Genomic DNA, 26,645 nt, shown 5'->3' with positions numbered 1-26,645 from the left:
AAAGAAGGAAGGAAAGAAAACTGTAAAAGTAACAAGCCAGGAGCAGGCAGATGTCTGTGAGTTCGAGGCCAGCCTGGTCTACATAGAGAAATTGTTGTCTTGGAGGCTTACTGCCTCCGTTTTCTAACCTGAGCCTAGTCCTGGAAGCTTCTATCCTCTATGCAGTCTAATCTAGGCCTACCATGCTTTCAGCTCAGAGACTTACTGATAAATAAGGTCACTCTCGGGCTAGAGAGATGGCTCAGCTGTTAAGAACACTGACTGCTGTTCCAGAAGTCATGAGTTCAATTCCCAGCAACCACATGGTGGCTCACAACCATCTATAATGTGATCTGGTGCCCTCTTATGGCCTTCAGGGGTACAAGCAAGCAAAACACTGTATACATAATAAATAAATCTTAAAAAAAAAATAATAAGGTCACTTTCTCTCTATCTCCTTCTGAACTATGACTGGCTGGTTCAGCTCAGCTGTTCTTGCTCTTCTCCACAATGACTGATTCAAACTGGCTTGTCTCAGCTTTTGGCTGAATTGCTTGACCTCATACCAACTTTGGGAGTGTATTCTAATCTTCTGGCTTCTTTTCATTCTCTGGCTTGTTCTGTCTTTTTCTGGGTCTAGCTTGTTCTCTCTACAACCTATCTCTGTAAAACTGACCTGGTAAAACTGCTCTAGCTACTCACTTTTTTTTTTGTTTTGGTTTTTGGTTTTTGGTTTTTCAAGACAGGGTCTCTCTGTGTAGCCTTGGCTGTCCTGGACACCCTCTGTAGACCAGACTGGTCTCAAACTCACAGAAATCCACCTGCCTCCGCCTCCCAAATGCTGGGATTAAAGGCAAATGCCACCACCACCCAGCTGGCTGCTCACTTTTTTTTTTTTTTTATTTTTTAATATTTATTTGTTTTGTTACATGTACAGTGTTCTGCCTCCATATACACCTGCACATCAGAAGAGAATACCATATCTCATTACAGATGGTTGTGAGCCACCATGTGGTTGCTAGGAATTGAACTCAGGACCCCTGGAAGAGCAGACAGTGCTCTTAATTAACCTCTGAGCCATCTCTCCAGCCCCAACTGCTCACTTTTAAATCAGCTTTTTTTTTTTCCTTCTCTCTTCTCATAAGAGTTGGGCATATCCTATTCTGTCCAATCTTTCTCTGATTTGTCTTTGTCTGCCTGCCTCTCAATTAGACATCACTTTTTTTTTCTTTTTGGATTCAGGGTTTTTCTGTGTAGCCTTAGCTATCATGGACTCTCTTTGTAGACCAGGCTGGCCTCAAACTCACAGGAATCCACCTGCTTCTGCCTCTGCCTCCCAAATGCTGAGATTAAAGGCCTGCGCCACCACACACTAACTTTACCTTCATTGTTTGGGATTAAAGGTGTGTACTAAAGGTGTCTGTATTCCAGCCAGAGGGATTAAAGATGTGTACTAAGGGTGTGTCTATATTCCAGCCAGAGGGATTTAAGGCATGTGTTAAGGGTGTGTCTGTACTCTAACCAGAGTAGCTATGTTGCTGGATTAAAATCCCTCTACATGAAATTAAGTGAACTTGTTTGGGGGCAGAGGTATTTTGAGGGAGGGTTTGAGCCTTGGCTGTACTGAAACTTCCTCTGTAGACCAGGCTGACCTCAAACTCACAGAGATCTACCTGCCTCTGCCTCCCAAATGCTCCGATTAAAGGCCTTCGCCACCCACCATTCCTGGCCAAATTAAATAAAACTTTAAATGATAAGCCTTCTAAGGATGAAAGCCAGTACTTATCAAAGTATGAAGGGACAGAAACGCCTGGCAATTTGCATTCAATGTGCATTTCCAAACCTCACTCTGCCCCTGTAGTACTACATTGCAAGGGTGGGGTCAATGGCCAACCAGGAGATTCTGATGTTCTGAGGCAAACCGGAGTTCAAAATCCACTATTTAAGGTGTTCTCATTATGCAAGGGTCTCCTCTGCAGAGCCCTGGGTAGGGCACTGAGGGAGGGTACACTGGTTAAGACAGTGGAATCACTGAGCATCTGCTCAGCAGGGCTTATGTCCTCCATCTGGGTCCTCAGTGCCTGGCATTCAGTAGATACTTAGAATGTTTCAGAGGACTCTCAAGGTGGCTTATAAGATAAAGGTGCAGGCTGGAGAGGTGACTCAGAGGTTAAGAGCACTGACTGCTCTTCCAAAGGTCATGAGTTCAATAACCAGCCACCACATGGTGGCTCACAACCATCTATAATGAGACCTGGTGCCCTCTTCTGGCCTGCAGGTGTACATGCAGACAGAAACAACACTATACATAATTAATTTTTTGTTTGTTTTTTTGTTTTTGTTTCTTAGGTTTTTCAAGACAAGGTTTCTCTGTGTAGCCTTGACTGTCTTGGACTCACTTTGTAGACCAGACTGGCCTTGAACTCACAGCGATCCGCCTATCTCTGCCTCCCAAGAGCTGGGATTAAAGGCATGTGCCACCATGCCTAGCGCTATATACATAATTAATAATTTTTTTTTGTTCTTTGTTTGTTTGTTTTGTTTTGTTTTATTTTTTGAGACAGAGTTTCTCAGTCTATCCTTGGCTGTCCTGGAATTCACTCTATAGACCAGGCTGGCCTTGAACTCAGAAATCTGGCTTCCTCTGCCTCCCAGGGTGCCTCCCAGGGTGCTGGGATAAAAGGTGTGCACCTCCACCCCCTGCCCCTGTATGGGGTTCTTAAACTCAGGCCACTCCAAGGGTCCTGTGAAGGCTAGATCCATAATGCCAGCACTTAGTGGGTGGATGCAAGATGACCAAAGGTCAAAGTCATCCTCAGATATATGCCAAGTGCCAAGCCAGCCTGGGCTACATGAGACATTATATATATATATATATAATTTAATATATATTAAAAAATAATAACAGGAGCTAGAGAGATGGTTCAGTGGTTAAGAGCACTGTCTACTCTTCCAGAGGACCTGGGTTCAATTCCCAGTACCCAAATGGCAGCTCACAACTGTCTGTAACTCCAGTTCCAAAGGATCTGACATGCAGACAAAGCATCAATGCACATGAAATATAAATTACAAATAAAAACAAGAAAAACCCAGTGTCATGTCATTTTCCTATATCCTTAGGCTCTATTGCTGTGAAGAGACACCATGACCACAGCAACTTTTATAAAAGAAGGCATTTGACTGAGGCTTGCTTATAGTTGCAGAGCTTTTGTCCACTCTTATCGTAGCAGCATGAGAAGCAGATGAGAATTCTCCATCCAGATCCATAGGCAGCAGGAGAAGCAAAACGCTAGGCTTGGCTTGGGCTTTTGAAATCTCAAAGCCCACCCCCAGTGGCACACTTCCTCCAATGAAGCCATACCCACTTCAACAAGGCCGAAGCCGCTCCAACAAGACCATACCTCCTGATCCGTGTAATCCTTTCAAATACTGCCACAGGCTATAATCCTTGGGAGGCAGAGATAGAAGTATCTAAGTTCAGGAAAGATTACTCTATGTTGTGAGTTCCAAACTAGCCAGACTACAGGCCTTGTCTCAACAAAACAAAACAGCACACACACACACACACACACACACACAAAGCTTCAGTGGAAAGTCAAGTCTCAGACTGTGGCAGCAGCTGGGAGGTGTGGAAAGCTGCCACACTTTCGGTGTTAAATCATAACCGAGATGAATGAAGCAAGCTCCAGACCTCAGAGTCAGCTGGCCAGCCCCTTAAGCCCTTTGCTCCCAGGCCCTTGTGATGTTGTCCTCTTCAGCCAACACCACTCAGCCACAGGCAACAGGACTGGGTGGGATAAGCAGATTACCCATTGCCAGGTGGTGCCCTGGCTGTGTCCTTTCTGCTTTCTTGCTCTGATGTCCCTTCCTGAGTTGCCAACCCCAGCTTCTCAGCACAAAAGAATGCAGCTCAGAGCCAAAGGAGGAGGGGTTAGGCCTTTGCTGGCAGCATCTGGTCAACCTGGCCAACCTGGGCCCAGGACGGTGAGAGCTGATGCAAAGATGGACTTCCACTCCGGAGTCCTCCCAAGCTGAGTCCACCCTCCTCTGCTCTGCATTGATAGGTCATTCTGAGCACAGCATGTGATCAGAGCCATAAAAATACAAATTCCTGGTTTCCTATGTGTGCAGCCTAGGTAAGTCATCACTCCTGAAATTCTCTCTCTCTCTCTCTCTCTCTCTCTCTCTCTCTCTCTCTCTCTCTCTGTTTTTGTTTTTGTTTTTCTCTTTTATCTTCTTTGTTTTTGTTTGTTTTTCTTTTCTTTCTTTCTTTTTTTTTTTCCTTTTTTGGTTTTTGTTGTTGTTGTTATTTTTTGGCTTTTTGAGACAGGGTTTCTCTGTGTGGCTGTCCTAGACCAGGCTAGCCTCGAACTCACAGAGATGCCCCCTGACTCCTAGGGTGCTGGGATTACAGCTGTGTGCCACTAGGCCCAACTTTTGTTTTGTTTTTCAAAGCAGGGTTTCTCTGTGCAGCCCTGGCCGTCCTGGAACTCACTCTGTAGACTGGGCTGGCCTCCAACTCAGAAATCTGCCTGCCTCTGCTGGGATTAAAGGTGTGAGCCGCGCCAGTGGCTGATGACACACCCTTCAATCCCAGCACTTGGGAAGCCGAGGGCAGGCAGACCTCTGGCCTAGAATCTGATACGTAGGCAAGCTGGACTCAAACACAGAAATTTGCCTCGTTTCTGTCTCCTGAGTACTAGAATTAAAAGCATACGACATCATACATGGCCTGAATCTCATGATTTTAACCTATAAATGTGGACAAAAATATGTACCTTCATCACATTGCTCTGGACAGCTAAATTATGTAACGTAAGTGTTATGGCACATTCTTGACATAAAGTTTACAAAGTGGGGTTCTCCCCATCCCACCAAGGTTATAAGCTAAGATCTTGTAGGTCTATTTAGTAGCCCAGGCTGGTCCTGAACTCCAGATCCTCCTGTCTGAGCCTCCTCCATGCTGAGATTACAAGTATATCTGCCTCTATGACCAGCCAATGTCACATCAGGTCCCCTCTTCTCTCCCTAGGATCTCTCTCTCCCCCCGGCCCCCCAAACATTACACCTGTTTCATCTCCCCAATCATTCTAAGAACACTGCTTGAACCCCCTGCGCCTTGGTGCTCCCCACATGCACCTGACCAGACAAGAGCCCAGAGAACTCCCAGTAGGCCAGGCTAGCAATGTGGCTCTGACTCAGGTTGCACTCCAAAGTGGGGGGGTGCAAAGGTCCCTGGTCACACCTTCTTGTGGGAAACACAGAGGAAATTCCCAGCATGCAAAAGAGTCTAAAGTTAGACACAGCGATCCACCCCCAGTTCTCCTGTCCTGCCACGCCTTTGAATCACAGCCCAGCTTCTATTCCCTAGAATAGGCAGGGTTAGATTGGCTGCCCAAGATCTGCAGACAAACTTGACCTACAGACGGGATAGACCGATCTCTAGCCACAGACAAAACTTCTTCCACCACTGCCTTCTGTCCAGCTGCCTAAGAGAGGAGAAATCTTCCCTGACTCTACCCCGTGGGTTCTGGGCCCTAACCACACCAGGTTAATGCCTTGGACTGTTTCACCCCAGACTATGCGCTTCATCTGGATCCTTCCACCTAATCGAGCACCAAAATCCTGTGGGTCTGCAGGACTCACCTGTGGCCTTGGATTGGGGTTTGTGATGTTGGGAGACAGTGGAAGGAGCCTTTTCTAAAGCCGCCATGCCTACCCTCAGGAGAACAAACTGCTGGGGCAGATGCCCTCCCTTCACCACCACCACCCGTCCCCCCACTCCATCCTCCTGCCTCCGGTGTTTGACACAAAGTATGAAGTTCAGGCTGAGGATGTCGGCTCAGCGATAGAACACTTTACAACCCTCTGAATCTCATCCTAACACTATCAGTTAGTCAATATACAATGAAGATATATATTATTTAAAGTGTGTGCATAGCCGGGCGTGGTGGCGCACGCCTTTAATCCCAGCACTCGGGAGGCAGACGCAGGAAGATTGTTGTGAGTTCGAGGCCAGTCTGGTCTACAAAGCAAATCCAGGACAGCCGAGACTACACAGTGAAACCTTGTCTTGAAAATCAAAAACAAAACAAAACAAGTGTGTACATCATGGACACTTATAGTTTGGTCTCTTGCAGGGCCCTGCAGAAGGATGACGCAGGCTTCTGTCAAGGCCCAGGGTTCAGTCCCAGGAAGCTTGAGGGCCCTGTGTAACACAGCACTGAGCGCCAGCGCCTTTGACCTAACATATCTTCTCAGTTGGACGTGCAGGTCTGAGGCAGGGAGGAGGAGAGGTCAAGACAAACACAGTTCAATGACCTCTTTCCCAGGCCTTCCTCTGGTCATGCATGGTCTATCAGTAGCAGCAGGGGTCACCCACCCCGGAGGGCCTCCAGAAAGAAGCAGGAGCCAATATTTTGTTGTTTTGAGACAAGATCTCACTATGTAGCCCTGGCTGACCTCAGACTGACAGAGATCCAGCCACGTCTGCGTCCCTGAGTGCTGAGGCTTAAGGCTGGGCGCCGCCATGCCGAGCAGCAGCCGATGTTCGACCATCTCCTGGAACTTTGGCAAGAGAACCTGGCTAATAACACTGGGAAGATCCTGCCTCAGCACAGAGAACCCCATCTCTCTGAGTCTGAGCCCCAGTCTGCCACAGCGGGCTCTGCTTAGGAGAGCTCTCAGTGCCTTTCCAACCCAGTGTTCCCAAAGCAACCTCTACGGAGGATGACCGTAGGCGCTGTTGTTTGCTTTGTTGTGTCTATTGATAGGGAATGATAGGACATTTTAAGGAGAAGCGGCTGGAGCACTGCTGACATAATAATTCACAAAAAGCTATTGCTGAGCCAGGCATGATGGCGCACACCTTTAATCTCAGCGCTCAGGAGGCAGAGGCAGGTGGATCTTTGTGAGTTCGAGGCCAGCCTGGTCTACAAAGTAAGTCCAGGCCAGCCAAGGCTACACAGAGAAACCCTGTCTCAACAAACAAACAAACAAACAAACAAAAAGCTATTGCTGTGCTGGGAGTGGTGGCACGTGCCTTTAATCCCAACACTCGGGAGGCAGAGGTAGACAGATCTTTGTGAGTTCGAGGCCAGCCTGGTCTAAAAAGGGAGTCCAGGACAGGCAGGGCTACACAGAGAAACCCTGTCTCGAACAACAACAACAACAACAACAAAAAGCTACTGCTGAATGTGGACGAGATCTCTACATCAAGGGCAGCATCAAAGGCTTTATCTCTCCTACCCATTTCTGACCTAGGAGGTGGAAAATGGAGACGATGATGACCTTGGCAGAGGCGGGGAAGAGAACGGGGCTGGAAGTGGCATGTTTTCAGCTATGCAGGTGCGTACCTATGTGTCTGTATCCGTCTAGAATCATTATGTACCAGCGTGCGACTCCTTCTGTCTTAGTGTTACGGAGCTCCACACAGGCAGCTGTATACATCTTTATTTCTTTCTAGAATGGCTGGGGCAAGGGTGTGGCCCAACAGATGGCTAGCAGGTTACAGGTGTGTCTGGCTGAAAGCGGTAACTGGTCGGGCCTCCTGATTGGCTGTGGGTGAGTCACGGCGGTTGGGTTCCTGGAGCGGAGCTAATGGGCTGTCATGGAGTATGGGTTCATGCCCTGCCTTATCTTTAGGGCCTTCTGCCTGCCTGCCAACCCAGACGGACAATGTTCTCTGCATTAGCAATGACGCTTATGGGCTGCTGACTCCAGGTCAGTGGGACGTGCCCTTTGAGTAGCTTTCCCAGCATTGTGTGGCGGTTTTCACCTCGATCTTATCACACTCTGGCTCCTTGGACCTCAAGTGACAGAAAAAAAACCAAAAACCAAAAACCAAAAAACATGCTCTGGAGGAGTGACTTGAGGGGCTAGCAGAAAGGGGTTTCCTTAGTTCTGGATGACCCGCCCGAAATGACTGGCAGCATTAAAGTATTTGTGGATAAACAGTTTAGAAATGAATTCCAGATCCTCCATAGCGATGGGCAGGAGGTGTTGCCGTGGAAACTCAGAGATCTTCGGAGTCTGAACAGAGAGCAGAAAAAAGTCAGGTGCAATGAACCCTGCCCTGGCTCTTCAGACCCTAGATGCTTGGGCTTGTAGGCATGGCACTTGTTTTGCCTCCCAGCCTGTAGTCACATGTGCAATAATTATTTACTTTCCTGTATGGGTGTGGCATCACGCCCTTCAGGAGGACAGGGACAGACGGTTGTCCGCGTGTTTTGATGGGCAAGTCAAGAACTAAAGGGGACCAGCCTAGCTTGGCCCAAGGTCACAGAACTCAGGGAACATACGCAGGGACATTGGTCCCTGCAGCACTTGCCAAAACTTTCTTTATGCATGTCCTCTGAAATGCTACAGCCTCCAGTCCTCCATTAGAGTCTCTGGGACCCCTGGACCAGGGTACCAGGAAGAAAAAGCACACAATGATGGTTTTGGCTTGGGGAACCGACTTCTGAGATGCACACAGACTTTAACAAACTGCCGTGCACTCCCCCCACCTCCTTCTCCTTCTGTCTGTCCACCTGAGCAGAATACAGTTTATGTGGCTGGACCGTAGAGGCAGTTGAGCTACAGAGGCCTTGATGCTAGGCTATTGCTTGGTACCCCAGACTCCCAGCTCTTGCTTGGCTATGCTGGCACAGTTGTAATCCAGAGCGCCTGGGCAGGGAGCCAGAGGGAATTTTCCACCTGCTTGCTTGTGTTATCTGCTGTGTGGTCTGGAGCCTGGGCCTGGGGAGGGGCAGGTCCCCGTAGGTATCTGGAGTAGAGCTCCTGGTTGTTTAAGAACCCTCCCCCTAGTTACTCCATGACCCAACTGGGTCTCTCTTCCCCTCCCTAGAAGAGATGAAGGAATGGGTGAAGAAAACATTAGAACGTTGGGCCCTGGAAGGAGCCTTGACTTACTAACTGAGCCCCTGCACTGTAGAGATGGCTATACACTGGCACCAAGATGTGCCAATGGGCATATTTCCGGTCACAGAGGGAAATGGTAGCCAAGCCACAGCTCAGAGCCAAGTTTCCAGACTCACAGTCCAGTATCTGTCACCACTGTCTTGTCCTCCAAAGAAGTCACCCCCACCTCCACCTCCACCCAGCCCTTCTCCATCCCAATCTGAAGCAGCCTTAGTGGGAGAAAGGTGTGACGCTTCTCGCCTCTCCCTGGGTGAGAGCCAGCAAAGCAGGTCAGCAAGAGCAAAGCGTAGCACGTGCGTCCAGGTAATGCCTCACATAACCTAGAACCTTCAGAGACCCAAAGAGGACACTCTCTCTGCTTGAGGCTCGGGGAAGAGCAGGCAGCCAGAGCAAGATGCATCTGGACACTGAAGTGATGGAATTAGACTGGGGGGACCCAGCAAAGCCTGTCCATTCAGAGCCACTTAGATTCCTCCTGGGGTGGCTATAGCCGCCTACCTTCTTCCTAGGAGCAGGATTTCTTGGAACAAAGGTTTCAAGGGGAGAAAGGAGAAGAGATCACCTCCCCACCTCGACCCCCAGGGTTTCTCTGTGTAGTCTGGACTCACTTTGTAGACCAGGCTGGCCTCGAACTCACAGAGATCCGCCTGCCTCTGCCTCTCCGAGTGCTGGGATTACAGGCGTGCGCCACCGCACCTGCCTGAGAAATAGGCTTACTTTATATGACTTTCAGGGAGAGGGCTCCTAGTTCCTGTGATCTATCTTGGGGAAGATTTTCCACTGGGTTTGGGAGAACAAAGGGTTAGGAGCCCTAAAACTAGAAGCAGCATGCTAAGATACCATACTTTGGGGTCTCGTGTTCTGAGCCCCAACACAAGGGTATTAGTGCCTGGTCCGATCACCTCTTACTCCCTGATATCAGTCCTCAACACAGGGAGTGTCCTGGCCTAGCCTAGCCAGGCACACCTCCTCAGAGTGAGCAGTAGCCTTGCTGGCCTCTGCCACTTTCAGGGTGTCCTTACCTCTGCCAGGTGTCCTCAGGCTGAGGGTGGGGCAGGGCTGATCCACCAACAATGCTGGCAGTGTAGTTGTGGGTGGGGACTGAAACCACCAGTGATCGGGGAAGGCTAGGGGTGTGTGTGTGTGTGTGGAGGGGGTGATGGGTAGATTAGAAACTACAACTATTACGGACTCAGGTGCTAGGTGACTTGGTGGGGCCCACTTGGAGTCTTTTTCTCCCCACTGCCTTTACCTTGCTAGGAACACTACCCTATCAGGACTCTGCGTCACCTGTGGCAGTAGGGCCAGCAGAGTCCTAGGTCCCAATCCTGGAGTCTCATATCTCTCCCCTCTGGGGTTAGGTGACCAGCCACACTTATGCCTCCCTCCCTGAGTAAACAGCAAATGGAAGGCCCAGGGCAGGGGTGGGGTGAGGCTGAAACTGGGCGCTGAGAGCAGGGTGAGTCACGTTCTTGCGTTGCAGCTACCAGGCAATAGATGGGGAGTGGAGATGAAGAAGGCACCACTAAGCCAGGACAGGGACAAGGGGGTCCCCTGTCCCCCCTAGGACTCCAGAACCGGCATTTGGAAAATGATCCTCCAACCCCTTGGTTTTGTTGGAGGTAGGAGGCTGACCCCTAGAGAGGTTCTAGAGAAGACAAATGGCTTGTCTAGAGATACACAGGTCTCCCAGATCATCCATGAGTTCAAATCCCAGAGCCGGTAGATATTCTCTGTCTTGCCGGGAAGAGGCTTCCTAAGGACCTGCAATTACACTCCCTGATAAGAGGCAGCCACACCACAGTACTTCCCGGTGGAGTGGATCCACAGCCTCCCTGACGTCAGCTGAGCGTCACCAATCCCTGCCCAACTTCCCGGTGGAGTGGATCCACAGCCTCCCTGACATCAGCTGAGCATCACCAATCCCTGCCCAGTGGTATGACATCACAGGGCTGGATCCTTTGAGCTGTGAAGGGTTCCACCCTGAGAAGGCGGCCAGCTGGGTAGGTCTGTTGACTGCAGGGTTACTGATACTCCTTCTGCCTCCAACCCTCCTCCCACCCCCCTGAGACCTGGGATCTCAGGACACCCCCCCCGTACCCCCCCACCCTCCATCCCCCCCCCAACCCCCACACCTCATGACTGAGTCAGCCCTTCTGTGGTGGTGAGCTGTGAATAAGCCGAGTCGAGTTTTTGCTGACAGCACATAGCATTGTGGTTAAGTGGTGGAATTTTGAGAATTCACAGTATCAGCTAGCCTGCTTCCTCACCAATCAGCTGTGAGATCTGGGCCGGGCCTGCCTTCACTAAATGTCTTCGGTAAATCAGGACTGACAATACCTACCCATAAATTGTTGTGTAGATTAAATGAAATGACTGGGTTGTCCCTTAGGCACAATACCTGGCATGGGCTCAACTAGTCCGTGAGTGCATACGTGATGCTAGTGGGATTGGAGTCAGGTCATGCTAGGTGTTCCTTCTACTGTTGAGTTAACATCCTCAGGGTCTTGGCTCAACATTTGTGAGAAACACACAGGCACATGCATACATATAGTTAAAAATTTAGCTATTATTATTGTTGTTGTTGTTTTGGTCTTTCTTTCTTTCTTTCTTTCTTTCTTTCTTTCTTTCTTTCTTTCTTTCTTTCCTAGTCCTAGACTCACTACTCACTTTGTAGACCAGGCTAGCCTCCGAACTCAGAGATACCACTTGCTTCTGCCTCCTAAGTGTTGGGTTTAAAGGTGTGCACCACCATGCCCGGTCATTGTTTTGGTTTTTCAAGATACGGATTCTTTGTGTAGCCTTGGCTGTCCTGGAACTCACTCTGTAGACCAGGCTGACCTCCAACTCACAATAATCCACCTGTCTTTGCCCCCCAAATGCTGGGGTTAAAGTTGTGTGCCACCACTGATGGGGCAATTTATTTATTGTTTTTATTTATTTATTTTTATTTTTCCAACTTAAAAAAATCTTCAAAAAATAACAACAATAAGCCAAAGTCCTGAGCCTTACATTCACAGAAAGAAATGTGCTATATTCTTTCTGGCCTTCTCTTACTCAACCTGGTTTCCTAAAGCCAGAGAGGGACACACTCCTCTGAACAAGGTGGCTGATGAGTGTCCTGTAGGTTCTTCTGAATTGAGGACTACTGGGGACTAGGATCTACAGAGGATTGGACCAGAAAACAAAGAAACCAGCTTACCCTCTCTTCTTTCTGACTAGAATTCTCTGCTATTCACTACAGGCATTTGCCCCCCCCCCTTTCTTTCTTTCTTTTTAAAAAATATTTATTTATTTATTTGTTTGTTTGTTATGTATATGGTGTTCTGCCTGCATGTACACCTGCAGGCCAGAAGAGGTCACCAGATCTCATTATAGATGGTTGTGAGCCACCATGTGGTTCCTGGGAATTGAACTCATGACCTCTGAAAGAGCAGACAGAGCTCTTAACCTTTGAGCCATCTCTCTAGCCACGCCCTCCCCCCTTTTCTTTTTTTCTGAGACAGGGTTTCTCTGTGTAATCCTCACTGTCCTGGACTCAACTTGTAGACCAGGCTGGCCTCGAACTCACAGAGCTCCACCTGCCTCTGCCTCCTGAGTGCTGGGATTACTGGTGTGGGCCACCTTGTCTGGCCACTACAGACATCTTTACCTCTTAATTTATGTCTGCTTCTTCAGCTCTCCAAGGAGCTGACCAACTCCCCTCAAGGCACCCCACCACAGGCTTCTGCAGCCCCCGCCCACCCACACATACACACAATCCATCCACAATACTCTTGCCATGATTTATCTCTTCATTTAGACGGACAGCTGCCCTAGGTGGGAAGGTCTTGTATACCGTCTACAACTCCCAGGAGAGATGGGAGAGTAACCTTGGAGTGGACTACACGGGAAGAGTGGGGGCCACTCCTGGAGGCCTTCACTGGGAGCCTGCAGAAGAGCCCCAAGGGACCCATACTCATGCTGTTGACTTATCACAATTATTGATGTCACTTCCTTTGGCTCTCCAGCATGCCTTGTTTAAAAGGGTACATTTTAAACAGGGAGGCCCGGACAGGAAGTGCGGGCTCCCCAAACCAAAGGTTTCTGGGCTTGACTTCTAGGTTTTCTTTTCACTGTGGCTTTGTTCTTTCTCTCCATTGTGCTGGAGTGTTGGCTGGGGCACTGTTGTTAAGTTTGGGCTGTAAGGGAGCCAACAACAATAGAGGGTCTAGCACAGCACAAAGCCCAACCTGAGAGCCTGGGGTCCAGCAGCCTAGGCTTATTTAGTTAACTAGCCAAACTAACAAAAGGCACTCCAGGGCGCAAAGAATTCGGTAGCCCAGCGTGTAGTGAGGAGGAAATTACCATAGAATGCAGCTCTTTGTCTTCCCAAACTCCAGGGAGCTCAGTGAGGCCAGCCCAAGGGTGAAGGTCTAGATGGCACAGCCCCATAGTGCCCAGGGCTTCAAAGCTGTGAAGGCCAGCTGGGTCAGTCTTTTGATTTCAGCTTAGGTATTGGGAGACCTGTCTCCAACAAGTAAACAAAAACACAAAAGGTGTGGAGACCCAAGAGTCTTACTACCCAATATGCATAGGTGTGATACCTGCCCCCAGGTCTTCTAGGGCTATTCACGGATTCACCAGTCCGCTGGCTCTTCTAGTCCCCCGGCTGTGGAGAATGAGGGAGAGAGAAACCATGGCAACCGCTTTATGAATGGCTACTCATCAAAAAGTTTGGAAGAAATCCAGAGGAAGCATCTAGCTGTATCTCATTCAGCAAACGCGTAGGGTGCCAGGCACTGGGCTTAGGCCCTGAGGGTACAGAAATGAAGACCGCAAGCTCTTTTTTCCAGAGAGGAAGCCAACCAGCCAGCCAACTGATGCTGGCAGCCACAGCCTCGGGATGCTGAGACAGAAAGAAGACTGCAGGCGCCAAGAAAGTGCTCAAAGCCAGCCAGGGCAGGAGTGGCAGGGATGTGACCTCTGACCTTTGGCCTGGGAAGGAGCAGCAGGAGAAGTGAGTAGGAGGCGGACAGGTGCAAGGAGGTGGAAGAGCATCTCAGGCCGAGAGAAAGAAGCTGTGTGTTGGAAGGGAAGGATGTCTTTTTGGTTGGTTGGGTTTTTTGTTTTGTTTTGTTTTTGAGACAGGTTTTCTCTGTGTAACAGCTCTGGCTGTCCTGGACTCACTTTGTAGACCAGACTGGCCTCGAACTCACAGAGCTCCACCTGCTTCTGCCTCTGCCTACAGAGTTGCTGGGATTAAAGGTCTGCACCATCAAGCCCAGCTGCAAGTAATGCTTTTAACCACTGAACCATCTCTTCAACTCGGTTCAGTATGATTTCTTCTCCTCCTTCTCTTCTTCTTCTCCTTTTTTTTTTTTTTTAAGACTTATTTATTATGTATACAGTGCTCTGCCCGTATGTATACCTGCACACCAGAAGAGGGCATCAGATCTCATTATAGATGGTTGTGAGCCACCGGGCATGAACCGCCGGGGGTGGTGGCGCACGCCTTTAATCCCAGCACTCCGGAGGCAGAGGCAGGTGGATCACTATGAATTCAAGGCCAGCCTGGTCTACAAAGCAAGTCCAGGACAGCTAAGGCTACACAGAGAAAGAAAAGAAAAGAAAAACAAACAAAGAAAAAAAACCCAAAATAAAAAAACAAATCCACAATGGAAGGGATTGGAGAGATGGCTCAGTGCTTAAGATCACTGACTGCTCTTCCAGAAAACACGGGAGTGGTGTCTCACAACTGTCTGCAACTCGAGTTTTATAGAATCCAAGCGCCCTTTTGGCCTCTGGCAGGTACCAGGAACATATGTCACCACATGTATGCAGGCAAAGCACCAATACACATTTTTTTCCCCCGAGACAGGGAGCCTTGGGTGTCCTGAACTAACTTTGTAGACCAGGCTGGCCTCGAACTCAGAGATCTGCCTGCCTCTGCCTCACAAGTGCTGGGATTAAAGGCGTGTGCCACCATCGCCCGGCTCCAATACACATTTTTTAAAATTAATAATTTTTAGAAAAACCACCATGGAGGACGATAGATATAGTTCAATAATAGAGGTCTTGCTTGGTATGCTTCCATCACTACCAGTACTAATAATTAATAGTAATAAAACAAAACAAAATTTAAGCATACACGCAATAGGTGTTCCTCAAGGCAAACAGAAAACTGTCCAGACTGCCTAATACTACTTAGAGAAAAAGTTAAACAACAATGTCAGGGTTGGGATTTAGCTCAGTGGTAGAATGCTTATCTAGCGAACCCCAGGCCCTGCGTTCAGACCTCAGCTCCAGAAAAAAAAAAAAAATTAAAAAAACAATAGTGTTACAGCCGAGAAGGTATTACAGTGCTCAGGAGACAGAGGCAGGCAGATCTCTGAGGAGCCCATCCTGATCTACAGAGCGAGTTTCAGGACAACCGAGGCTACACAGACAACCCCTGTTTTTGATAAACAGCAAAGCAAAATATTAGTGTCAGAAAAAATCCTTATCTGGGGGTGAGAGAAGAAGCAAGCTTATCCCAAACCAGCTCTAGGAAATACAAAGGCTAGAAATGCTTCAGATTCGATGGCTGGCAGACGGCTCAGAGGGTAAAGACATTTGGCGTGGAGCTAGATAGATAGCTCAGAGCTTAGGAGCACTGGCTGCTCTTCCAAAGAACATGAGTTCAAATCCCAGCACCCATATGGCAGCTCACAACTGTCTATAACTCCAGCTCCAGGGGTTCCAACACCTTCATATAGACATGCATACAGACATAACACCTATGCACACAAAATTAATTAATTGATTTCAAGGAAAAGGACATGTGGCATGTAAGCATGGTGATAGAGCACACCTTAAATTAAAGGGAGAGAAGTGACTCCAGGAAGGTGTCCTCTCACCTCTGTACGTACTGTGGTATAAGCGTCTGCACACAATAACAACAATAATAATAATAACAACAACAACAACAACAACAATAGCAACAACAATAATAATAACAACAATGTGATTTTCTCAAAGTTTATTTCATTTTTAATTTTGTATGTGTGTGCATCAGTAACCCCAGGCTCTGGAGTTACAGGTGGTTAGAAACCATCCAAACTGGGTGCTGGGAACCGAACTGGGGTCCCCTGCAAGAGTGCCAGATACTTTTAATTGCTGAGCCATCTATCTATCCACAAATACAATTTATTTTTAATATTTATTTATTTTATTTTACATGTAGAGTTGCTTTGTGTCTGTTTTGGGGTGTTTGTTTGTTTGTTTTGTTCTCCTGCGCATGTGTACCGCATGAGTGCAGTACCCTTGGAGTTACAGAGGTTGTTAGCAGCAGGGACCATGAGTGCTGAGAATCAAATCTAGGGCTTCTCTCAGGGGCAGGTTGTCTCTGTGAGTTCAAGGCCCGCCTGGTTCACATAGTGAGTTCCAGGTGTGAATGGTGAGATCCTGTCTCAAAACAACAACAACAACTTCTGCCCCCCTCCCCCTCCAGCCCCTCCAAAAAAAAAAAAAAAAACCAGAAAAGAAAGAAAGAAAGAGGCTGGAGAGATGGCTTAGGTGTTAAGAGCACAGATGGATTCAGGTCTCAGCACCCACATGGTGAAGGTTCACAACTGTCTGTAACACCAAAGGATCTGACACCCTCCTCAGACCTCTGCAGCCACCAGGCACACACACTTGGTGCACAGAGATACAAAACACCCATACATATAAAATTTAAAAAGGAAAGAACCGCTCCAAGACTTGATTGCGTGCTGAGCACGGTTGTTGGTACGCGCCAGAACTCACTTAAAATCAGTGATCAAGTTGCAGTGTGTTAGCACCTGACAGCGGTGAGTGCAGGGTGGGAGGGAACAGGACAGATAGAGGATCTTTCATTTGCTGAGAGGTGGGTGGGATCATCAGGGGCCTGCAGGTAGAAGGGGACTGTCTGGGCAAGTCAGGTCAAACTGTGCTTAGCCAGGAAGCAGGGCTCTAGGCTTGGTGTTTATGCCCTCTAGTCCTTTCCCTCCCCCCACTCCCCCAAACCCCCGCACCCCCACCCCCCATTCCTCCCACCCCAATGTACTTCAGAAATAATATCAGATGTGCCTCATAGGAGTGCTTTTATTCTCTCTCTCTCTCTTCTCTCCTCTTAGCAACAGATCTCACAGTGGGTTCAAACTAACTTCTGGGCCATCCTTCTGCCTTTCCTCCCCAGTAGCTGGTAATACTGACATACCCCACAGTTTTTGCATCAAGATGATGTTTCCCCCAAGACAGGATGCCTTACCCACAAAGTCTTATACTCCCACCCACAGTGTGCTGGCACCAAGCCTTGAAGTAGCTTCTTTCTTTCTTTCTTTCTTTCTTTCTTTCTTTCTTTCTTTCTTTCTTTCTCTCTCTCTCTCTCTCTCTCTCTCTTGAACATTTATTTATTTGTTTATTTTGTGTGGGATTTTTGTTTCTTTGCCTCCACAGACCTGGAACTCACTGTGTAGACTAGACTGGCTTTGAACTCACAGAGATTGCCTGCCTCTGCTTCTGTACTGCTTGGGTTAACAGTCAGCACCACCACACCCAGCCTAGCTATTTATTTTATGTATATGTGTGCAGCACATATGTATATGGAGGTCACGGGACAATTTCTAGGAGTCAGTTCTCTGCTTCCACCGTGTGGGTTCTGAGGACCAAACTCAGATTGTCAGGCTTGGCAGCAAGTGCCTCTACCTGCTCAGCCATCTTGTCAACCCTAGTCTCACACACACACACACACACACACACACACACACACACACACACATACACACACACACCTCTCCAAGGCTCCCTCTTTGTGTGTCTTTGCTCCAGTGCAGGTCCGACAACCTCAGAAGTCAGTTCTCACCTTCCGCTTTATCTGAGACAGGATCTCTCCTTCACTGCAGTGTGAGCCAGGCTAGCTGGCAGGAAGGCGGCTTGGGATTCTCCTGTGCACACCTCTGTGCTTGCTGCAGGAGAGCAGGGACTACAAGTACACTGACTTGGTGTGGCTTCTGAGCTCTGAAGCCAAGTTCTCATGCCTACACAGCAAGATCATTGCCACTCAAGACGTTTTGACTGGGAAAAAAACAGAAACGTTTGGGAAGTTAGGTTAGCATTGGCTGGCTGAGAGGATGCTCAGGGCAGCAAAGCCTGGAGCAATGGCTCAGCTGCTCAGAGCACTGGCTGCTTTTCCAGAGGTTCAACTGGACTGGGGCTCAACTCTCAGCATGCACATGAAGGCTCACAACTGCCAGTAACTTCAATTCCAGAGGGCCCAACACCTTCTTTTGGCTTTTGTGGGCACCAGGCAAAAACACTTATATACATAAAATAAAATTAAAATAATTTTAAAAAGAAGAAGGTAGAAGAGCAATCCAAATGTCTTGAAATCAACCTTGGCCTCTACACATACATGCATACACATATGTTCATACACATGTGAATGTGCACACACACACACACATACCATACACACAAATGCAGAAAAAAGAAGAAAAAAGTTGGGCATGGTAGCTCATGGGGAGGCAGAGGCAGGCAGATCTCTGTGAGTTCAAGGCCAGGCTGGTCTAAAAAGTGAGTCAAGGACAACCAGGACTACAAGAGAAACCCTGTCTGGAAAAACCAAAAAGGAAAAGAAAAAGGAGGAGGAGGAGAGGATGGAGGAGGAGGAGGAGGGAAGGGAAACAACATTTATCCGTAAACCTTAGCATTTGGGAGATGGAACAGGATGATCAAAAGTTCAAGGTTATCCTCAGCTACAGTTCAGGCTGGCCAATGCTAGCCTGAGCTATGAGAGACCCTGTCTCAAAAAATCAAAACCACATGGGTGGTGGTGGCTCACGCCTTTAATCCCAACACTCAGGAGGCAATGACTGCTGGATCTGTGAGTTCGAGGCCAGCCTGGTCTATAAAGCGAGTTCCAAGACAGCCAAGGCTACAACAGAGAAACCCTGTCTCAAAAATAAAACCAAACTAAAGCCAGGCACAGTGGCACAGATCTGTAATCCCAGCATTCTGGGAGGCAGAGGCAGGAAGATTGCTGTGAGTTCAAGGCCAGCTTGGTCTACAAAGAGAGTCCAGGTCAGCCAGGGCTACACAGAGAAACCCTGTCTGGAGAAACAGCAAGAGCTAAACGAACAAACAAACTAAACTAAAAGTCTAAAGAACAAAAGAATTTTACTTGCAGTTTTAGTAGTGCAATTTTAAAATAAGGGCACTCATCTGGAGGTATGGCCCAAGGTACGTTTTCAGTAAATAGCAGCTGTTACTGTTTTTACTGTTATTGTAACTAGATCCCTGGAGGGATGGGCAGAGGTTTGGATGAAAGAGATAATGGAGTCAGGACTTAGGTTGAGAAACCTCAGCTTACAACCCAAGTCCTGCAGCTCTCTTTCACCCTCTTCAAGCTTCCCCTTGCCTTACAGCAGCCTCAAGTGCTCAACTTCCTTTAAGTTAGGGCACAGGAAATAGAGGCACCTACCCCAAGACCGGAAGCAAAGACTGTTGGAATCTAGCTGCCCAGGGTAGCCCTAAGGCTCCAGCCCACTAAAGCCCCTGTGTAGAGGGACACCCTATAGGCTGTAAGACTGACTACCTATGGGTGGCAGAAACCAAACAGGAGGCCCTCGACTGGCCATCTCCAAGGCGACAAACTGAAGGGTGCTTGCCTAAAGGAGAGCCCAGGTTGTCCGTGGCCTGTGGCTAGCCCCTCCTCCTCCTGCTGTTCCTCTTGTCCTCCCGTTGCCGCCCCTTTTGTCTGGCCAGGAAGGCATATATACCCCTAATTCTGCCTCTCCGTCCCTCCTTGGTTCTTCTCACAGATCACCTTTCTCATCTCTCTCTGAAAAGGAACAGGGCGCGGGGTGGGGGGTGGGGGGAACGAATATAACAACTTTCAAAGTGTGGAACACCGGGGCTGGGTTGGGGAGTACACATCTGTAATCAAAACACTTGGAAGGAAGAGGCAGGAAGATCACAAGTTCAAGGCCAGCTGGGCAAACAATAAATGCATTTTCTTCAATGCCGGACTTGGGGGTGTAGCTCAGTTGGTACAGTGCTTGCCTGGCATGCTCAGAAGCTCTGACTCCCATCCCCAACACCACACAAAACTGGGCATGGTGGCTCAGTACTGGGGAGATAGAGGCAGGAGGGTCCCAAGTTCAAGGCCAGCCTGGGATAAGTGAGACAATGTATGAAAAACTTTTAAGAAAAAGTATTAAGACCAGATGAAGTGGTATATGTCTTTAATACCAACACTCCAGAGGCAGAAGCATTTGGGGATTTTTGATTTTTTGTTTTTGTAGCCTTTGCTGTTCTGGACTCCTTTGTAGACCAGGCTGGCCTCAAACTCAGAGATCCACCTGCCTCTGCCTCCTGAGTGCTGGGATTACAGGCGCCACCACGCCTGGCTCTGGCAGAAGCATCTAGATTTCTAAGTGTGTGAGCCAGACTGATCTACACAGTGAGTTCCTTGGTAGGCAGACCTACATGTCTCATAATAATAACAACAACAACAACAACAATAAGCATGCACATATACATTACAGGTGTGTATATGTACATACATACACATTACATGTGTGTATATGCACACACACGTGCATACACATGTTCTCTATCCCCTTTCTTGATGAATTGACTGCCCTTTCTCCTTTCTTTTTTCTTCTTTCCAGGGGTGGCTTCCATCTTGTCCTTCAGAAGTGACTCCATCTCTTCCCCCCCCCCCTTTTTTTTTTTAAAGACAGGGTTTCTCTGTATAGCCTTGGCTGCCCTGGACTCCTTTGTAGACCAGGCTGGCCTCAGACTCATAGAGATCCATCTGCCTTTGCCTCCCGAGTACTGGGATTACAGGGATTACAGGCATGTGCCACCACGCCCAGCTTGGAGCTCCCCCTAGGTGCCAGCAGGAATGAGATGTCTACCCAGCCCCAAAGGCTGCTGACGAGTGGTATAGCAGAGTTGGCCTTGCCTTTGGGTTTCTTCCCAGTCCATCTGGTGGTGGATGACCGCCACACCTGTTTCTTTATCTGTGAAATAATTTGTTGCGGTGACCTCATCCCCTTAAGGGCAGGCCCTGGAGCATTCCTTATGACAGTTATTGCCTCATATTCTTCTCCTCCCCTCTCCCTGCCTTCTGCTGGGCCTGAAGTCTCAGAAAAGAGGCCCATCACCCAGTCTTGATGTCCCTCAGGGCTGGCCTTCACCTGCTGGGGCCGAGGACCCTTTTGCAGCAACCTTGTCTCTCAAGCCGTTCTTTATACAGGCCAGGAGGGCAAGCAGCCTGCTGCAGCTGGCCAGAACAGGATTAGGCTGGGAACATCTCCAATCCCTAGCAGGGCCCAGTGTCAGTTTCAGGCCCTTCTGGGGCAGGAGGAGGCTGAGAGTGGGACTGCCAAAGTCAACAAAGCCTGTTTCCATGGGCCAGGACCTGTTTGGCACCTGCAGTCCTGGTTTCCAGCCCAGGATCCTCCATCTCAGCCTCTCCTGGGGTCAGCTGGAGGTCCCCTCCCTCTAGTTCCCCCCGACTTCAGAGCTTCTCATTCGGCACCACGAGGTCTTCTCACTGTCCCATCGACCCAGACACCTGTGACCACACCCCAGCGTGAGCTCCATTGCCCCCAGGGCAGTGGTTCTCAGCCTTACTGTGCTGGGACAGTTCTTCATGTTATGGTAACCCCCCTAACCATAACATTATTTTCCTTGCTACTTCAGAACTGTAACATGGCCATTGTTATGAATGCTAATATAGCCTGTGTTTTCTGATGGTCTTAGGCAACCCTTGTGAAAGTTCAATATCCCCCCCCAAGGGGTCACAACCCATAGGTTGAGAACTATTGCCCTAGAGCATTTCCACCTTCTTGTACCTAAGCGGTAGACTACAGGTCAGATCACACAGTCCAGGGCTATTTGCATGACTTTATTTATTTGTTTTCAATTTTTAAAAAGATTTGCTTATTTTATGTGCATGAGTGTTTTGCCTGCATGCACGCATGTGCACTATGTGTGTCCCTATGGGTCCCTTGTAAGCCATAACCACTTGGGTACTGACCAAGTCCTAGGCCAGAGTAGCAAAGGTTAACTGCTGAGCCATCTCACTGGCCTCCTTTTACATGACTTTATCTTCACCTCCTACATTAGCATGACCATAGTCTGCTTCAGTTAAAAGACTTTGCTTTATCTGAGAAAGTCATCCAAGGGCCATTCTTCAATGGAGGTAGCCAGGTCTGTCCATGTAGCCCTGGCTAAACCAGGCCAGCGTTGAACTCACAGAGATCTCCCTGCTTCTGCCTCTCAAGTGCTGGGATTAAAGGCATATCCTTTTTCTAGCAGCTAGTGAATCCCTGGTGCTTTGATCTGACTATTATTTGGTGATTCATACCTTACCTCCTTCAAAAGTTTCCCTCCCCCCAGTGAAAGGCCCATTCATCCATTATTTATTTATTTATTTTGGTTTTTCAAGACAGGGTTTCTCTGTGTAGCCTTCTGTCCTAGACTCACTTTGTAGACCAGGCTGGCCTCAAACTCACAGCGATCTGCCTGCCTCTGCCTCCCGAGTGCTGGGATTAAAGGCCTGCGCCACCATGCCTGGCTCTTCATTATCTTTAATTAGAGTATTTATTTATATGCATCATGTGTGTGCCTGCATGGATGTGCAGGTGCCCTCTGAGGCCAGAGGAGGGGTAGAATCACCTGGAATTGCCGTGACTGGCAGTTGTGAGCTGCCCAGTGTGGGTGCTGAGAACTAAGTCCTCTGCAAGAAAAACGAATGCCCTTAACCATGGAGCCATCTCACCAGCCTACATTTATTTATTTATTTTAGAGTCCATCTGTCCTAGACTGGCTTCCAACTCACTATATAGCTGAACATGAACTTGAAGTCATATTCCTGCCTCCTCCTCCCAGACCTTCGATTACAAGGCAGTGCATTCTGGTACCAAGGACTCCGCTGCATGAGAGGCAAGCTCTCTGCTTAGAAACAAGGCCTCACTCTGTAGCCCAGCCTGGACTTGCCATCCTCCAGTCTCAGCTCAGATGTCATTGTGTCTACACCCCCCCCCAAAAAAAAAACTGATCTTCAATTTAAACTCCCAGTTGTCAACACTACAGAGGTGGCCATCTTTCTCCGAGGTAAGTACTAAGTTGGGCTAGGTACTCTCACCAAGTTGATAGGAAAGGGACGTGGAGCTGTCAGTCAACAGTGTTTATTCATCTTCCCCTTAAATACTCCATTCTGGCTTCTTCTGCAGGGGCAGCTTTGTTAAGCTCCCAAGCCTGGCTGTGATTCTCCTAACTTCCTCGGGATCAAACAGGGCTGCCCCTGTCAGGGAAGAAGGCTCAGGTCAAGCAAGCCCAGACCTCTTGGCCAATGCCTGCAGAAGCAGAGGCAAGAAAGAAGGCGTTGATTTAACTAACAAATGCTTGCGGGGTGTAGCAAGCTTGGGCACAAGTGCCACCAGTCCACATGCCCCTCTCTCCCTTGCTCAGGAAGGACAGCAAAAGCTCTTTGCCCTGCAACAGGCTGATTTGCTTGGCAAAGTCTGAGGGTGATGTGTGGTTATGTCCCAGGGAAGCTGCACCGCAGCTGCAGCCACCAAGCTGACCCCGAGAGCTGTACACTCACAGCTGTGGCTATCTCCCCACCAAAAATTCTCCGTTAGCCTCCAAATTCTCTCCCTGTTCCGACACCCGTTTGCTCAGGTGTAGAAGACAGGCAAAGAGGAGAGCCAGCTGTTCCCCAAACACAGAGGACAGGGTTGGGGAAGGTACCCAACACACTCCTACAAGGATAGAGACTGCCTGTTCTTTTGTGGTTGTTTGATTGGCTGGGTTTTTTTGTTTTTGTTTTTTTGAGACAGGCCTCAGTATGTAGCTCTGGCTGTCCTGGAACTCTCTATGACTTCATGTATCTTGAGCTCAAGGCCGGGGGCAATTCAATAAGGAGCCCTACTCCTCTGAGCCTGGGCAGTAAGCATGAAACATCACTAATGGCCTTTGTCTATCTCCCCCCAAGGCTTGGCGGGAGCCCTGGTACTGCCTCACCCCAGCACTGCCCTGCCTCATCACCTCATCAACCCTCCTTCTTGCCCTGGGTGGGGTTGTCCTACCTCCCCCCAGGAGGCTCCTGGGGCTCGGGTCCCAGGTCTGTACAAAGAGTCCTTTGTCTGGGCTGGAAACAATTGTTCTCCCCTTTATGGAAACATGGGCTGGGTCTTATAATCAAGCTTTCAGAGGCTGGATCAAAGGGCACTGCAGCTCAGGAGTGGCGGGGGTGGGGGTAGGATGCTGGGATTATGGAACTGTCCTCAGGAGCCGCTGACAACCTGTCATTGGCCCCTAATCCTTGTACACTTTCTATGTGGGCTGGGCCCGTATGAGCCTTGGGGGTACACAGGGAGCTGGGGGAGACGTGCTCTCTCCCCCTTCTGGCACTCGGGGCTCAAGTTACAGCCCCTGCCAGCAGGGCACTGGGTGTGAACGTGCAAAGAGGCACTACCTGGTGAGAAAGGGTGGTGACTGTTTTGGCTCAGAGCCACCTGAATCTCCCAGATCCTCAGACAAAGTGAATAGAGCTGGGGGACACAGGCCCTCAGATTCACAGTGGCCCTTCCTGCCACTCTCCCCCGCCCCCCACCTGGGTATGGCTTCCTCTCTGCTTGGACACAGGGTCCAGGTTCCTTGTTCTGCCCACAGCTTCCAAACACTCTGTCTGTGGCACCCTCACCCTCTTCCTACCTCCCTCTTTCCGTCTCTCCTCCACCTTAAGGTCCTCCCAACCTACCCTCTGCATCTCTTATTTTGTTTTTTGTTTTGTTGAGACAGGGTTTCTTTGTTGCAAAGAGCCCTGGCTGTCCTGGACTCACTTTGTAGACCAGGCAGGCCTCGAACTCACAGAGATCCACCCTCCTCTGCCTCCTGAGTGCTGGGATTACAGCGGTGCGTCACCACGCCCAGCTGCATGGAACAAGGGTGGTCCTTCATCCATGTGGGCCTCTATTCTCCATCACACATGCACACCTCCGTATCCCCAAGATTCCCGGCCTTAGAGACTGACAGCTTGCAGGTTCTAGACACATATTTCTTTGTCTCTACAAACAAACCTATTCTATAAGCCTATTTTAAAACTCAAGGAGAGCAAGACCTGGGGGGGGGGGGGGCGGGGCTGGAGAGACAGCTCAATGGTTAAGAGGTACTGCTCTTGCAGAGGACCCAAGTTCAGTCCCCAGCACCCATACTGGGTGGCTCACAACCATCTTGAACCCAAGCTTCCTGAGCTACCTCTGGTGTCTCATGTACACTTACCCACACACAGATATGCACACATAGGCACATAATTAAGAAAAATACCCAGCCGGGTGGGGGTGGTGGTGCACTCATTTAATCCCAGCACTCACGGAGGCAGAGGCAGAGGCAGAGGCAGAGGCAGAGGCAGAGGCAGAGGCAGAGGCAGAGGCAGAGGCAGAGGCAGAGGCAGAGGCAGAGGCAGGCGGATCTCTGATTCCAGGACAGCTTGGTCTACAAAGCCACAGAAGCCTGTGAACAGCCCCTAACCCCATGCCATGCAAAGTGTTTTATACCTAATCCTTTTTCTGGTGTGGGGGTGATGGGGTTTACTAGGTATTTCAAAACAATTTACATGTCGTTGATCTCGCCCATTCCACGTTATTTTACTTTTGAGGAAACTGAGGTTTATACTGGAGAACCCACTCAGCACATTTAACGGCACAGCTGGGGCCAGAGGTTGACTCCTGGGGCCACGACTTTTGGATTCCCTTCCCTGGCTTGTCTCCCGGCCAGAGGCTATGCACAAGGGTTTGTGTGTGGTCTGGGTTAATGCAAATGTCTGGGCTCCGGCCCTCTCCTGTGAGTTAAGCAGAGGTAGAATAAAGAAGCCTTGACAGAAAAGGGACATGAATAAATTCAGGGACCCAAGCAATGGCTGATAACACCAAGGCTGCTACAGCCCTCTAGAACAGCTTGGGAAGGAGGCAGGCTGCGAGGGCCCCCCCTGGCATGCTTCTGTCAGGCTGGCTGGGCTCATGTGAGGGTCAAACTGGTGCATGTGTGCACATCAGACTGCCTTCATCCAGACTTGCTGGGCTTGGTGTGTCGTCTGCAGCCTTGTCCCCAAGAATTTTACTTTACCTGGGCAGCCTGAGTTTCCTGATATCCAATACCCTCAGTTTCCTTCTTCTCAACATCATCTCTTTCCAGTCTCGCCCAGTGTTTGTGTGGGACTTTCCCATTGGAAAGAACAAGATACAAGGCTTCTGCACGTCTTCTTCACAGGGTAATCAAAGTTCCAGCTGTCCAGGATTCCCCACGGGCAACGGGAAGGCCACAGAGCTTCCAAGCCTGCTCCCTACTGGCTCAGCAGAGGCCACACCTGCCCCCACCAACATTCTGCACTGTTCCAGCTGTGTACTGTGTCCCCTTGCTGCTCCTCACACTCAACTGGGATGCCTCATCCCCAAGAACGCTCCTAGCAGACCACTCAGTCATGGCCTTACCCCAGACGCCTTCTGCAATGAACCTGCATTAAAGCCTCCATTCTCTTCCAGTTCCTTTTCCGTTTTGTACCAGCACATGTCAGGCTTTCTGGGTGCTGGTTAATTAGATTCGAATCATTAGTCTCTGCAGGTAGGATGTTAGCATCACAAAGAGGGGAGATTTACCTCCGACCATGTAAAGCAGCACACACTAAAACTCAAGACATACGGTATGTTAATAACTATTTTCAAAAGGCTATAGGAGGAAATTTTTTT

General features: G+C 49.1%; 1 long non-coding RNA gene across 1 annotated transcript; it reads left to right on the top strand.

Moving 5' to 3' along the window:
- The first annotated feature begins 3,905 nt into the window (after window positions 1-3,905).
- On the top strand, window positions 3,906-26,420 carry LOC311607467. Its single transcript, XR_014782602.1, has 3 exons — window positions 3,906-4,115; window positions 7,243-7,326; window positions 26,095-26,420. It is a non-coding gene; the product is annotated as an uncharacterized lncRNA (long non-coding RNA).
- Window positions 26,421-26,645: the final 225 nt, after the last annotated feature.

Source organism: Acomys minous (assembly GCF_964271855.1).
Source record: "Acomys minous genome assembly, chromosome: 1".
Lineage (NCBI taxonomy): Eukaryota > Metazoa > Chordata > Mammalia > Rodentia > Muridae > Acomys > Acomys minous.
This window is presented reverse-complemented; position numbering and strand designations above follow the sequence as displayed.